The sequence below is a fragment of the Triticum dicoccoides genome, chromosome 2B, assembly GCF_002162155.2.
Source record: "Triticum dicoccoides isolate Atlit2015 ecotype Zavitan chromosome 2B, WEW_v2.0, whole genome shotgun sequence".
Taxonomy (NCBI): domain Eukaryota; kingdom Viridiplantae; phylum Streptophyta; class Magnoliopsida; order Poales; family Poaceae; genus Triticum; species Triticum dicoccoides.
The window spans coordinates 211,510,084-211,525,641 of record NC_041383.1 but is presented as its reverse complement, the minus strand read 5'-3'; positions in this window follow the sequence as shown (position 1 = coordinate 211,525,641).

The window sequence follows — 15,558 nt, the reverse complement described above, 5'->3', positions numbered from 1 at the left end:
CTTCGTGCCGACAGGAGGGGGCTGTTAGGTACTTCGCAGTTTGCTAGGTGAACCACGGTTGGGGGGCATCCATTCATAGCTTAGGATTCCATTCGTGCCGACACGAGGGAGGGGGGCTGCTAGCTACTTCGCACTTTGCTAGGTGAGCCTCGGTTGGGGGGGCATGCATTCATAGCTTAGGATTCCCTTCGTGCCGACATGAGGGGGGCAAGCAATATCGTGTGCTTTGTCAGATAGGTGCGACATTGAAGTTGCATTGGGTATTTGAAAATCAAACCACCCTTTTCATACATATAAATTTGGTCCACATGCAAGTGTGTTGGTGTTCTGACCCTCTCCCGTGTCATTTTTCGCCAAATTTGTGAACATTAGAGAAGTCGGCTGATGCAACATGCACGGTTCGCTCAAACTAACCGTGTGCCACGCCAGTGCCCCTGTCACACACACATCTGCATAGTACATTGGGCTCCACAAGGCTCCCCCTCTCAAAAAAATATCTGCCCACCTCAAGGGTTTTTCTGTTTCATAACACACTGTTGTTATCTCCGGACCATGTGCGATGTTTCTTCTTCCCAATCCCACCTTCATCCCTAGAAAATATATGCCCGCCTCGAGGATGGTTTTTGTGTATCATAACACACGGTTGTTATCTCCGGACCGTGTGCGATGTTTCTTGTTCCCAATCCCGCCTGCCCCTAGAAAATATCTGCCCGCCTCGAGGGTTTTTCTGTTTCATAACACACAGTTGTTATCTCCGGACCGTGTGCGATGCACCATCATCAAAAATTTCAGTAGCCCCATCATTTCACTCCCGCGTTGTAAAATTTTTAGTACCCGCGTCATTTCCTCAAACACACCCCTCTCCACACACACACACACACACACACACACACACCAAAACCTCCTTGGGCGTGCGTGCGTGCACACACACACACCCTCCCTTGCTTGAAACCCTAGCAAGGTTCCCGCCGCCGCCGTCGCTGCGAGACCTCCATTGTCAACATATGCCGGTTTGACCGTGTAGTTTACCCACCGATCTCCATACCAAGGCCATCCTGAGTTTCTTAGATGACGCCTGACAAACACCCCTTTTCCCCCAGATCCCCATCCCCATCCCCATCCCCCATTCCAGAGCGTCGCAGCCTAATCCTGGCTACGCTTCTCGTGGAGCTCAAGGAGCGACTGGCCCAGAAGAGGTGTATCGTGGTCTCTTCGCCCGACGTCGCCGAGGAGGCTGACGACCATTACTGGCAGCAGGAACTCAAGCAGAGGGCTAGAGTATGCGGGCATGTCTCGTTCGCCGGCTACGACATCGAGGTCATGGACAAGGACGGCCTGAGGCGGGCTATGTTACAGGTTAAGTGGCCCACCCCCAACCCCTCGGGTTCAACCACCATCGATATCGTGCATGGCCCCGCCGCTGATCTCCCTTGGCTCTCTGTCAACAACTTGCCATCCTACATCGCCATCGAGCCCCTTTTATCATTTCTGAAGGACACATTCTGCAATGCTGGCTTGGGATCCACAGCTTCCAAGTCAGACCTCATCGACATCGACCACGAGGAGGGCACCCTCTCCGGCTCTTCCAAGGGGAAAGATCCCATCTGCTCTTCCAAGGGGAAAGAGCCCGTCTACGACATCAGGGAGGGCACCCTACAGCCATAGTCTTCCAAGGGGAAGGAGCCCATCTGCGACAACATGGAGCGCTTCTAGGGTTCGTGCTCTTTCCACAGAAATGAGCCCATCTGTGACAAGTGAAGAAACCCATGATTTGTTTTGCCGTGCCTCTTCACAGGGGGGAAACCCATGATTTGTTTTGTCGAGTCCCTTTTGTAGTGTAGTGAGAATATGTCCAGTTTTAATTGCTATATCAGGTTGTTTGCAGTATGCCTTGTTTATTTCAGTTGTTCACAATGCGATGCTCTCTATGTGCAATTATTTACTGTGCAGTACATTTCATCAATCCAGTTTTAAACATACCGATTGGAATGCATATATTTTCTTGCGGTTAAGCCTGTTATAGCTAGCATATGCCTCTTTTAAAGTTTTTTGATTGTTCTGTTGTTTGTAGTTAGCATATGTCCAGTTTCAAATGCTATATTTGGTTGTTCGTAGTATGCCTTGTTTATTTGGGTTATTCACAATGTGATGCTCTATAGGTGCAAGTATGAACTGTGCAGTTCAATTTCATCAGTACCAGTTTCAACAATACCACTATGGCCCTGTTGTTTCGGAATCTGGGACCAGATTCAGCTTTGCTAGTGAAGCCTAATCTGCAATCCGAAACAAACAGCTATTTGGAATCAGCTTTGCCAGTGAAGCTGAGTCTGGATTTGGGTCATTTTTAGTGCAATTTCCTGAAGCACCTCAAAGTGTACTTTGGTGGTGAAGGTGATTCGCAGAAACAGCTTCGCCACTGAAGTGAATCCATAGGTGATTAAAATCCAAGCGAAGCTGAAACAAAAAGGGCATGAATGACTACATTTGGTTGCTGCAACTTGTAGTTAAACACGCGTTTCCATTTTTATTTAATAATAACCAGTGTACTTAGACCGGCACAATACTAGTTTGAATGACTATGTTCGCTTGTTGTTAAATGTTATGCCTGTTATAGTTAACACACCTTTTCACTTGTTTTGCTTTACTAGCATGATTAAACCTGCACACTGAAGCTATCTTTTGGAGATTATTTTGTCTGCCACGGATAATTTTGGTTGATGTTTAGCCTGTTGTGCTTAACATGCTTCTCGATGTCCCTACATAGGACAATTTTGGGAACGACTGATGTTTTCTATCCAGGTTAGTTTCATACCATGGCTTATATATGCTCACTGTTCATGATATTGGTAGCTGGTACCATATAGGCCGGGGGCTAATAAGGGACTAAACGGTGAATCGGACTTTTAGCTGAATATATCTGCAACCCATTTATCGTTAGGTTAACTAGGGCCATATGTAATATATTTGAGGCTACATAGCAACATGCACTATACTTAATGCCTACATATGCAATCCTAGGCTACATACCAACAAGGAAGAGTGTTACCTTAATGTTCTGATGATGTCTAGATAGACGTAGAAGAGCAGCAGCAACAACAACAACAACACAACCCTATTTTGATATTCAACTTAGCTTAGAGGTTAGAGTTAGTTTCTAGCTCATGACTAACCCTGAACTAACTCCATCCAAAGAGGTGTTTGGATGACAGGGTTAGATACTTAGATTGACAATAAATGCACTAGGAGAACTAGCTCCAATTAGCACCTCTTGTGTTGGCTAGTTTTTTTGGGTGGGTTATAGATGCAAGTAGCTCAAACTAGCCCTCATGTTTAGATATACTTTAGGGCTATTTGAGCCCTAACTAGCTCAAACTAACTCTAAAGCATGGATACAGTAAGAGTTAATCAGCCGATAATTTGTAAGAATGCAATAAACTCCTTTCGGCCCGTAATATAAGATGTTAATTCATCTAATATGTGAGTATATTGGATGTTATAAGATATTATAAAAGAGTGTTGTACTACATCATTGTGCAATTGGTGTTTATCTTCTAATATTAACTTGGTGCTTTTAGGTACATATGGCATTGGTAAAGATCCACGCTTCGACCCTTCCTGCGTATGGGGAAATGAGATATCGATGAACCAGCATCAAGTGAGGAAGCTGATAAATATTGTTATTAAAATGGGTCAAAAGATGGCAATTAAACTATTTGTTTACACTTTATCTAATACAACAGCAAACTGCAGGATGTTAAGTAAGAACTCTGCAGCCTTATTTCTACTGCCCATAATGAGTTCTGTTAGATGACAATGTCTGAATCTTTTTTCCTTTGCAGTGGTTCGCAAAGCAATTTACTAAAGATTACCTCTCAAACTACATGATTGGTGGGCATGCAAAGGTTAAAGTATTTCTACCAGAACACGATGATTATCTAGATGTTTCCATGAAGACCATGAAGGTTGGGTGGTCGGCCATCACAAGGGGTTGGACTAGAGTCGTGCATGCCTTCTGCATGGAGGAGGGCACAATATGGGCATTCCACTTCACCTTGTTCAGCAACTAGAATGTATTTTGCCTCTTTCTTTACCGTCTTTAATAGTACAAGTATACAACTATGGTTCATCATTCTTTATTTGGTTCTTATGTTATTCTTGATGTGTACCTATGAATCGAATAATGCATCGGTTGTCTGAACCTGATGGATATGAATAAAGCTATAGCATACATTCAATTTCAATTTCAATTTAATATAGCAGCAATTAAATTACGTTGAAATTACGCTCTCCAGGTTGTTACGACACATACGGTTGGTAAAATACAAACGTTTATGATATACACCATAATCCGAGACGGTTCATAGAGAGGAAACATGTGCAAGTGTGCACATAGTTTCTGTTTGCAAAGCGTGTGCGATGTCAGACAATATCACAAGCGGTGTTGGCAAACTAACCATTTGCGGTAGTTGCCTTATCGTACAGGATTCACAACCATGAAATATTTCTAATGAAGTATGCATCATAAATGTTGCACCATAGAATAGCGTGTGCGATAGTTGCCTTATCGTACATGATCCACAACCATGAACTATTTTTGATGAAGTATGCATCGTAAACGTTGCATCACAGAATAGTGTGTGCGATAGTTGTCGTGTACGACGATGTTACGACGGTCCGACGTTTTGTAATCCTATCCGACACTCGTACGACGATTAGCTAATCTTCTTAATTAGTTATCTCATACGGTTTGTGAAAATAGAATGTGTGTGATTGTATGCTTATCATACACGTTCTATAATAGTGAACCGTTTCTGATGGGCCACGCATCGTAAACATAGCACCACAGAATACCTATTGTGATGGCAATGCGACCACAGATGAAAAGCAGTACTATAGGGCCCATATCCCCGACGGTTTCTGGGTCGTGTGGGAAGGACCCCCTAATCGCCGTCACTCACTAGGCAATGGTTCCAAATGCTGTCACGGAAAGGGGTTAAAAACCATCTGTATAGCACCGACGCGTACCAGTGCACGTCGGTCCACCTACCATGGGTCGGGCCTAGGACCCACCTAAGATTGATGGACAGGCCACACTGGCCCTAGCCCTCAGCGTAATCAAGCTGAGGATCTCCTAGAGGCTTGGCGTACACTTCAAGAGTATTTGAATAGTTGACATGTTTATCCCTACATTGTAACCGGCAAAGTGTAAACCCTAGGTACCCCCGACGTCTATATAAGCCATGGGGTTCAGTCCGTAGAGGCGGATGCATTCACCCTAGCAAGGTGTAGAGCTTATACAATACTCATTTGATCTTGAGGTAGATCAATATGTAATTTGTACCCCATCGTAATCAATATATAAGAAGCAGGACCGGTTTTACCTCATCAAGAGGGCTCGGACCTGGGTGAAACATCATGTTCCTACTCTCCTTTTTACCATCTAGCTCTAATCATAAATCTTGGGACCCCCTACCCAAGATCTCCTAGTTTTAGCATCGATACACGTCGTGCTTATTGCACTTTGTCACCATCTCAATGTTTTGTTTGTTGAAGACAGTCACCTTGAGGGTGTCAGTAGTCAGCATCATTGAAAGTGATGGCGTGCCCAATATTGGTCTAGTGAATAGTGGTGAAGGAGGCCCAAACTTGATCGAGGGTGACCCTATCGTTGATCACCAGGACTGTCACCCTCCAGGTGCAGCCGGTGTCGGTCTTGAGCTTAAATTCTTGAGGGACAACATGGGAGTGCTTGGTGAAGTCTGGTGGCATCGGCAGGCGCTGCAGCTTAATTTAGTGCAAGGATGACCTTGCAGAAGTGGGTTGGCCCTGCCTCCTCATGGAAATGGCAGAAGTTCCTCATCTGCTTGGGGGCGCTAGGGAGATCCACCACCTCCTTGCCCTTATCTTCAGCTGACACAGCTTGCTTGCCCTTGGGTTTCTCTAAAGGAGCACTGTCAGTCTATGTTATGAACAACACGAATGAAGAGACAAATGCAACACACCAGGCCAAGTCCAGTGACCCTGGTCAGAGAGCCAAATGGGCCAACTACAAGCTTGCCATGCCTCTTCATGCCCAACCGACCGCTGTGGTGGCGCCGGAGGACGGCCACAAAGTAGTGGAGCTGATGGTCCCGGCATCAGCGCCAGTCGGTTGTACAAGGCCCATCATCCTGGGGAACGATGATTAGGAGGATATGGTGGATGATGCGGTCGAGCCGGAGGTGGACAACGAAAAGGCTAACGCCCCCCGCTGCTCCAAGTGCCTCAAGTGTCGACACGGCTAGGATGTATCAGTGCTTGTAAGCTTAATTTACCCCAATTCCCGAACGCTCTTGCACTCAATCCCCGTATGAATTTTAAACCTAAAACCCATCGGTACCGCCTAAATCCAGATGTAGTGGTCAATCCCCATTTGAACCCCAATGCTTAATCCAATCCCTAACACATGAATTTAATGTAGAAATTGAATACAGTATGCGAATCAAATGCAGAAATCGAAAGATGGGACAAAGGGCTTACCGCCATTGCTGAACTCTTGCGGTGTTGTGCTGAAGCTGGTGATTGACGTTAGTGCTCACATTGCAGTTCTTAGCTCTGCTACTCGCTGCCGCGGTGTGAGAGTGGGAAGAGTGGAGAGAGGGGAAACAGCGACGAGGGAAGGTGGGGGTAATTATGTCAGTGCTTCGGGAAACAACGCGACTTCTCAAGCTTGTCTCCTCGCGTGCAACCTCTCCCGCCCATGTGCCTCGAGTTGCATCGCTCGGGCCTAGCTGTGGAAAAATGGTTGATTTGGTCATTTCCCTTGAGCCAGGCCCAGTGGTGCTTTAAGGTTCGTGTGGGCTAACATTTTGATGCAAAACAACAACTAAACAACCCATCTCCGTACCACACGGGTCTTTTTGGGTTGTATGCAGCTACCAAACACACCCCTCATGAACCCAACCACCTCCTCTGCACCAAACATCATGTGTTAAGGAGATGCCTCGTTTCTTTGCATTTCATTGTAATTGTTTACACTCATTTTCTCAGTGCTCTTGTTAAAAAGTTTATTTCAAGTGTTATAAGAGGAACAAGCTCGGTAAATACCCAGATACGAGAACAAGCAACAAGAGCAAAGGCTACTATGTCCCGATCTCTAAGGTTTGAACCGACTAAAACACAGTTGACATCACCATGGCCCAATCGGTGAATTATCAGTTGGAAGGTCCTAGTGAATTCTTTGTTTCCATGATCCGAATGATCGATAATCCGAGTAAAATTACCATGTTATGTTCTGAGTGACCTATGATCCAAGGGAAATATTTGTCAAGTGATCCAGTTTCACCTATAAGATATGATTGAATCGTGGCCCGAGTGCACTCAGTCGGGATCCAAATGTAATCCGAGTGGTTCCTCGCTCGGGTAATTTGAGGCTAAAGATAAACCTGCAAGGTTAACTTTGGAGAAAAAGTTGGTAGGTTGCCATGTACCAGATGGTAAGACTGAGCCGAGTGAAGTTACACTTGGGTACCACCATGATCTAGTTGGTAGGTGCCACCCGGTATGCCACTATGCCCCAGACGACGATAAGGCCACTATGTTGCACGTGGCATGCCTGTTGCCATGCCACTCTATCCGGCATACCGTCAGTTGACAATCCTCTATGCTCACTCTATGCGGAGTCATAAGGAAACTGAGCTTGCCAGTTGATTGATTGAAGGCTCAGAGATGACGCGGGGGACACCATATGTGAGTACGTTGGATGACGGCTTGATTGTGTGTTGGTCTATTGTACGTCACTCTCATCCATATTCGCTCTGCCTCATGCCTCATCTCGTTATACAGTGTTGCAACAGGTTTTTGTTGATCTGCATTGGCCCATGCGACTAGGGGCGAATCTTGAGAGCAACTAGTCAAGGGGCACCTCTTGCGGGGCCCTGCAAGGGTCATTTTTGTTGTCTCAGAGCATGTCAAATGGTGCGTCCAGCGGCCACCACGTGTTGTATGTTGGGCTCTCTCTCTCTAGATTTCATTTGAAAAAAAATTGTGCACCTTTTTGAGTTTTAGATGGTGTTTTCAATATTTTTGGCGTCTCAATTCACGCCTCGTTTTCCCTAGCGTTTGGAGTTTTTTTAGTGCGTTTGTTTCCTTCCACGAGAAGCACAGATTTACTTTTTGTGGAGGCACAGATTTTCTTCCACATTGTGCTTATCGGAAAGGAAAAAATCAGGGTTTTTTGTGTGAAATTTTTTTTTGCTTCCACGACAAGCAAGGAGGCATAGATTTGCTTCCGCAAAAAGCGTAGTTGTGCTTCTGGAAAAAGGGGAAATCATGAAAAAAATTGCACAACCTTTTGTTCTTTGTTTGTGCTTCTCATGGAGGCACATATTTGCTTCTGCAAGATGCACAACTTCTTGGAAATGAAAAAAATCTCTTTTTTTGCTTCCATGGGAAGCACATGTTTGTTTCTCATGGAGGCACATATTTGCTCTTGTGAGAAACACAACTGTTCTTCTCAGAAAGAGAAAAGAAGAAACACAATTTTTTTTGCGCAAACTTTTTTTTGCTTCCTTGAGAAGCACATATTTGCTTCCCATGGAGGCATTTGATTCCATGAGAAGCATAGTTGTGCCTCTTCGAAAAGGGAAAAACAAATCTTTTTTCACAAGTTCTTTTGCTTCCACTAGAAGCATAAATCTGTGCTTCTCGACAAGGGGGGAAGAAAAAAATGTGCTTTCGCCTCCGGTTGTCTTCTTCCATTTTTTCCTTTATGAAAACAAGTTTGCGGAAACCTATATATTAACATGGGACCTAGTCTCTAATATCTTAATGCGAGAAATCCAACGATGAAAATGGTTCAAAATTTGGATGCACGGTTCAAGAGACAAAATTTTAAAATAAAGAATATACCAAAAAAGGGAAAACTCCCAAGTTGCGACGAATGGCGCACATGCAGTGCATCTCCTTGTCAACGCCTAAGGAGGAGAGAGTGACCTTCGCAAGGGGTTCCCCTTAACTAGTGATTTCCGTCATGTGCCGCTCTATCACCTAGGTGACTTGGTCCTCATTTGGTTTGGAAGATTTTGATAGGAAAATATAGGAATGGGATTCCACAGGAAAATCCATATATATGTATTCAGTTTATAGGAAACGAGTATAGGAATTTCTTAGGAATACTACCCATTTCCTATATTTTTGGAGGAAATAACACATCCACTCAAAGCTCATTTTTTTACGTAGGAACGAGGTAATGCAATTTTGAAGGATCGGAAGTGCCATTCTATTAGATTCCTACACTAGTCCTAATTTCTCTATTTTAAGTTCCTCCAAGCTGAATGAACCCTTGATGTGCGGTATCTTTTCAGGGCATGTACTAAGGAGGCATCACCTCCCTACTACCTCACCCCTTCCCCTAAGTAAAGGTGGATGGGGCACTATTTAGTTTCTCAAACACTCAACGCATAGAGCGGCCCCATCAGGCCCGTGTATGACATATACATCCTCTTTTTTCAATACTTCACATGATGGAGTAGAGCTAGCTTGCCCCGTCTCTCTTGCTTTTGCCCTCTCTCTCTTTTGCCCTCTCTCTCTTACTTTTGTCAGATAGGAGCCTACTTCTTTTGCAGGATCACGCTTTAGTCTGTGGGTAGTAGGTCAGGTTAGTTGAACAACTGGGGGTGATGTATAGTATTGGTATAGTCATCCAGAGTTGAGTGTTGGCCATGCTCTGATGTGTCATAGATAACGCATAATGGGTCACACGATCTTTTTATACTCGTACCTCCTCATGAACCGAGGCATCTCCCTTACATCTAATGTCATGATGTAGGAGAGGCCTCGTTTCTTCACATTTCATTGTAGTTTAGTTTAGCTTGAGGGTTGGTATTTCAATGTTTTGTTTCAACGGATTATAAAAACGCAGAAGTAGAACAAACATAGAGTTGAGATGTCATACCATATTGAATCTTAAGGATTTATAGTAGGAATTTATAAGATCCTTGGTTGCACCACAAGAAAATTGCAAGACTTCACCAATTGATTAGGTGCACAACATAGTTGTCGTACAAACAAAGAAAAATTTACATCGTAATTTTTAGCAAAAATTCTATGAAACTTCTTTGAATCAAAGAGGCCCTCAATTTTTCTCTAAGGATCTCTTTGATTCAAAGGATTTTTATAGGATCTTTGAAGGATTATATTCCTTAGGATTTTTTTCCTACATTGATCATTTGATTTGTAGGACTCGATCCTATAGGATTTTTTTCCTAAGGATTCATTTGTACTACATTTCATAGGGAGTTTAGCATCCACTCCAATATCTTGGAAGAAATCCTTTATTTTCCCGTGATACAAACAAACAAACTCAAATCATATAGGTATCCAATCAACATGTCATTCCAATCCTAGGTTACTCCTATTCCCGTGTGTCTGCAATCCTGCAAATCAAAGAGGCCCTGAATGTTTGTCCCATTCGTGGGTGGGTCCTGTTGGGCAACGTAGTAATTTCAAAAATTTCCTACGCACACGCAAGATCATGGTGATGCATAGCAACGAGAGGGGAGAGTGTTGTCCGCGTACCCTCGTAGACCGAAAGTGGAAGCGTTAGCACAACGTGGTTGATGTAGTCGTACGTCTTCATGATCCGACCGATCAAGTACCGAACATACGACACCTCCGAGTTTAGCACACACATTAAGCTCGATGACGTCCCACGAACTCTGATCTAGCAGAGCTTCACGGGAGAGTTCCGTCAGCACGACGGCGTGATGACGGTGTTGATGATGCTACCGACGCAGGGCTTCGCCTAAGCACCGCTACGATATTACCGAGGTGGAATATGGTGGAGGGGGCACCGCACACGGCTAAGAGATCAATGATCAATTGTTGTGTCTAGAGGTGCCCCCTGCCCCCGTATATAAAGGAGGAGATGAGGGGAGGGGCCGGCCCTCTCTATGGCACGCGCTGGGGAGTCCTACTCCCATCGGGAGTAGGATTCCCCTCTTTCCATGTAGTAGGAGTAGGAGTCAAGGGAAGGGAAGAGAGGAGAGAAGGAAGGAGGGGGCGCAGCCCCTCCCCCTAGTCCAATTCGGACTAGGCCTTGGGGGGGCCGTAGCCTCCCCTCTCTCTTTCCCCTAAAGCCAAATAAGGCCCATATACTCCCCGGCGAATTCCCGTAAATCTCCGGTACTCCGATAAATACCCGAATCACTCGGAACTTTTCCGATGTCCGAATATAGTCATCCGAAATATCGATCTTTATGTCTCGACCATTTCGAGACTCCTCGTCATGTCCCCGATCTCATCTGGGACTCAGAACTACCTTTGGTACATCAAAACACATAACTCTTAATATAAATTGTCACCGAACGTTAAGTGTGCGGACCCTACGGGTTCGAGAACTATGGAGACATGACCGAGACACATCTCCGGTCAATAACCAATAGCGGAACCTGGATGCTCATATTGGCTCCTACATATTCTATAAAGATATTTATCGGTCAAACCGCATAACAACCTATGTTTATCCTTTTGTCATCGGTATGTTACTTGCCTGAGATTCGATCGTTGGTATCTCAATACCTAGTTCAATATCGTTACTGGCAAGTCTCTTTACTCGTTATGTAATGCATCATCCCGCAACTAACTCATTAGTCACATTGCTTGCAAGGCTTATAGTGATGTGCATTACTGAGAGGGCCCAGAGATACCTCTCCGACAATCGGAGTGACAAATCCTAATCTCGAAATATGCCAACTCAACAAGTACCTTCGAAGACACCTGTAGAGCACCTTTATAATCACCCAGTTACGTTGTGACGTTTGGTAGCACACGAAGTGTTCCTCCGGTAAAGGGGAGTTGCATAATCTCATAGTCATAGGAACATGTATAAGTCATGAAGAAAGCAATAGCAACATACTAAACGATCAAGTGCTAAGCTAACGGAATGGGTCAAGTCAATCACATCATTCTCCAATGATGTGATCCCGTTAATCAAATGACAACTCATGTCTATGGCTAGGAAACTTAACCATCTTTGATTCAACGAGCTAGTCAAGTAGTGGCATACTAGTGTCACTTTGTTTGTCTATGTATTCGCACATGTACTAAGTTTACGGTTAATACAATTCTAGCATGAATAATAAACATTTATCATGAAATAAGGAAATAAATAATAACTTTATTATTGCCTCTAGGGCATATTTCCTTCAGTCTCCCACTTGCACTAGAGTCAATAATCTAGTTCACATCATCATGTGATTTAACACCAATATTCATATCTGTATATGATTAACAACCATAGTTCACATCGTCATGTGACCAACACCCAAAGGGTTTACTAGAGTCAATAATCTAGTTCACATCGCTATGTGATTAACACCCAAAGAGTACTAAGGTATGATCATGTTTTGCTCATGAGTGAAGTTTAGTCAACAGGTCTGTCACATTCAGAGCCCTATGTATTTTCCAAATATTCTATGTCTACAATGCTCTACACAGAGCTACTCTAGCTAATTGCTCCCACTTTCAATATGTATCCAGATTGAGACTTAGAGTCATCTGGATTGGTGTAAAATCTTGCATCGACGTAACTCTTTATGACGAACTCTTTATCACCTCCATAATCGAGAAACATTCCTTAGTCCTCACTAAGGATATTCTTGACCACTATCTAGTGATCTACTCTTAGATCAAAATTGTACTCCCTTGCCAAACTCAGAGCAAGGTATACAATAGGTCTGGTACACAGCATAGCATACTTTATAGAACCTATGTCTGAGGCATAGGGAATGACTTTTCTTTCTCTTTCTATTTTCTGCCATAGTCGGGTTGAGTCTTACTCAACTTCACACCTTGCAACACAGGCAAGAACTCTTTCTTTGACTGTTCCATTTTGAACTAGTTCAAAATCTTGTCAAGGTATGTACTCATTGAAAATCTTATCAAGCGTCTTGATCTATCTCAATAGATCTTGATGCTCAATATGTAAGTAGCTTTACTGAGGTCTTTATTTTGAAGAACTCTTATTCAAGTATCCTTTTATGCTATCCAGAATTTCTATATCATTTCCAATCAACAATATGTAATATACATATAGTATTAGAAATGCTACAGTGCTCCCACTCACTTTCTTGTAAATACAGGCTTCTCCAAAAGTCTGTATAAAACCATATGCTTTGATCAACTCATCAAAGCATATATTCCATCTCCGAGATGCTTGCACCAGTCCATAGATGGATCGCTGGAGCTTGCACATTTTGTTAGCACCTTTAGGATTGACAAAACCTTCTGGTTGCATCATATACAACTCTTCTTTAATAATTCCATTAAGGAATGCAGTTTTCACATCCATTTGCCAGATTTCATAAAATGTGGCAATTGCAAACATGATTCGGACAGACTTAAGCATCGATACGAGTGAGAAAATCTCATCGTATTCAACATCTTGAACTTGTCAGAAATTTTTTTGCGACAAGTCGAGCTTTGTAGATAGTAACACTACTATCAGCGTCTGTCTTCCTCTTGAAGATCCATTTATTTTCTATGGCTTGCCGATCATCGAGCAAGTCCACCAAAGTCCACACTTTGTTCTCATACATGGATCCTATCTCAGACTTCATGGCCTTCAAGCCATTTCGTGGAATCTGGGCTCATCATCACTTCGTCATAGTTCGTAGGTTCATCATGATCTAGTAACATGACTTCCAGAACAAGATTACCGTACCACTCTGGTGCGGACTGTACTTTGGAAGACCTATGAGGTTCTGTAGTAACTTAATTTGAAGTTTCATGATCATCATCATTAGCTTCCTCACTAATTTGTGTAGGAATCACTGGAACTGATTTCTGTGATTAACTAATTTCCAATTAGGGAGAAGGTACAATTACCTTATCAAGTTCTACTTTCCTCCCACTCACTTCTTTCAAGAGAAACTCCTTCTCTAGAAAGGATCCATCTTAGCAACGAATATCTTTCCTTCGGATTTGTGATAGAAGGTGTACCCAACAGTTTCCTTTGGGTATTCTATGAAGACGCACTTCTCCATTTTGGGTTCGAGCTTATCAGGTTAAAAAAAATTCACATAAGCATCGCAGCCCCAAACTTTAAGAAACCTCAACTTTGGTTTCTTGCCAAACCATAGTTCATAAGGCGTTGTCTCAACGGATTTTGATGGTGCCCTATTTAAAGTGAATGCAGCAGTCTCTAATGCATAACCCCAAAACGATAGTGGTAAATCGGTAAGATACATCATAGATTGCACCGTATCCAATAAAGTGTGGTTACGACGTTCGGACACACCATTATGCTGTGGTGTTCCATGTGGCATGAGCTGTGAAACTATTCCACATTGTTTTTAAATGAAGGCCAAACTCGTAATTCAAATATTCTTCTCCACGGTCAGATCGTAGAAACTTTATTTTCTTGTTATGATGATTCTCCACTTCACTCTGAAATTCTTTGAACTTTTCAAATGTTTCAGACTTGTGTTTCATTAAGCAGACATACTCATATCTGCTCAAATCATCTATGAAGGTCAGAAAATAACGATACCCACCACGAGCATCAACACTCATTGGACCGCATACATCGGCATGTATTATTTCCAACAAGTCAGTAGCTCGTTCCATTGTTCCGGAGAACGGAGTTTTAGTCATCTTGACCAAAAGGCATGGTTCGCAAGCATCAAATGATTCATAACCAAGTGATTCCAAAAATCCATCTTTATGGAGTTTCTTCATGCGCTTTACACCAATATGACCCAAACGGCAGTGCCACAAACAATTTGCACTATCTTTATTAACTTTGCATATTTTGGCATCAATATTATGGATATTTGTATCACTACGATCGAGATCCAACAAACTATTTTCATTGGGTGTATGACCATCGAAGGTTTTATTCACGTAAACAGAACAACAATTATTCTCTGACTTTAAATGAATAACTGTATTGCAATAAACAAGATCAAATCATATTCATGCTCAACGCAAACGCCAAATAACATTTATTTAGGTTTAACACTAATCACGAAAGTATAGGGAGTGTGCGATGATGATTATATCAATCTTGGAACCACTACCAACACACGTTGTCACTTCACCCTCAACTAGTCTCTGTTTATTTTGTAACTCCTATTTTGAGTTACTAATCTTAGCAACCGAACAAGTATCAAATACCTGGGGTTACTAAAAACACTAGTAAGGTACCTATCAATAACCTGTATATAAAATTTACCCTTGTTCACTTTGCCATCCTTCTTATTTACCAAATATTCAGGGTATTTCCGCTTCTAGTGACCATTTCCTTTGCATTAGAAGCACTCGGTTTCAGGATTTGGTCTAGCTTTGGGCTCCTTCACCGAAGTGACAACTTGCTTGCCATTCTGCTTGAAGTTCCCTTTCTTTCCCTTTGCCCTTTTCTTGAGACTAGTGGTCTTGTCAATCATCAACACTTGATGCTCTATCTTAATTTCTACCTTCGTCGATTTCAACATCACGAAGAGCTCGGGAATCATTTTCGTGATCCCTTGCATACTATAGTTCATCACGAAGTTCCAGTAACTTGGTGATGGTGACTAG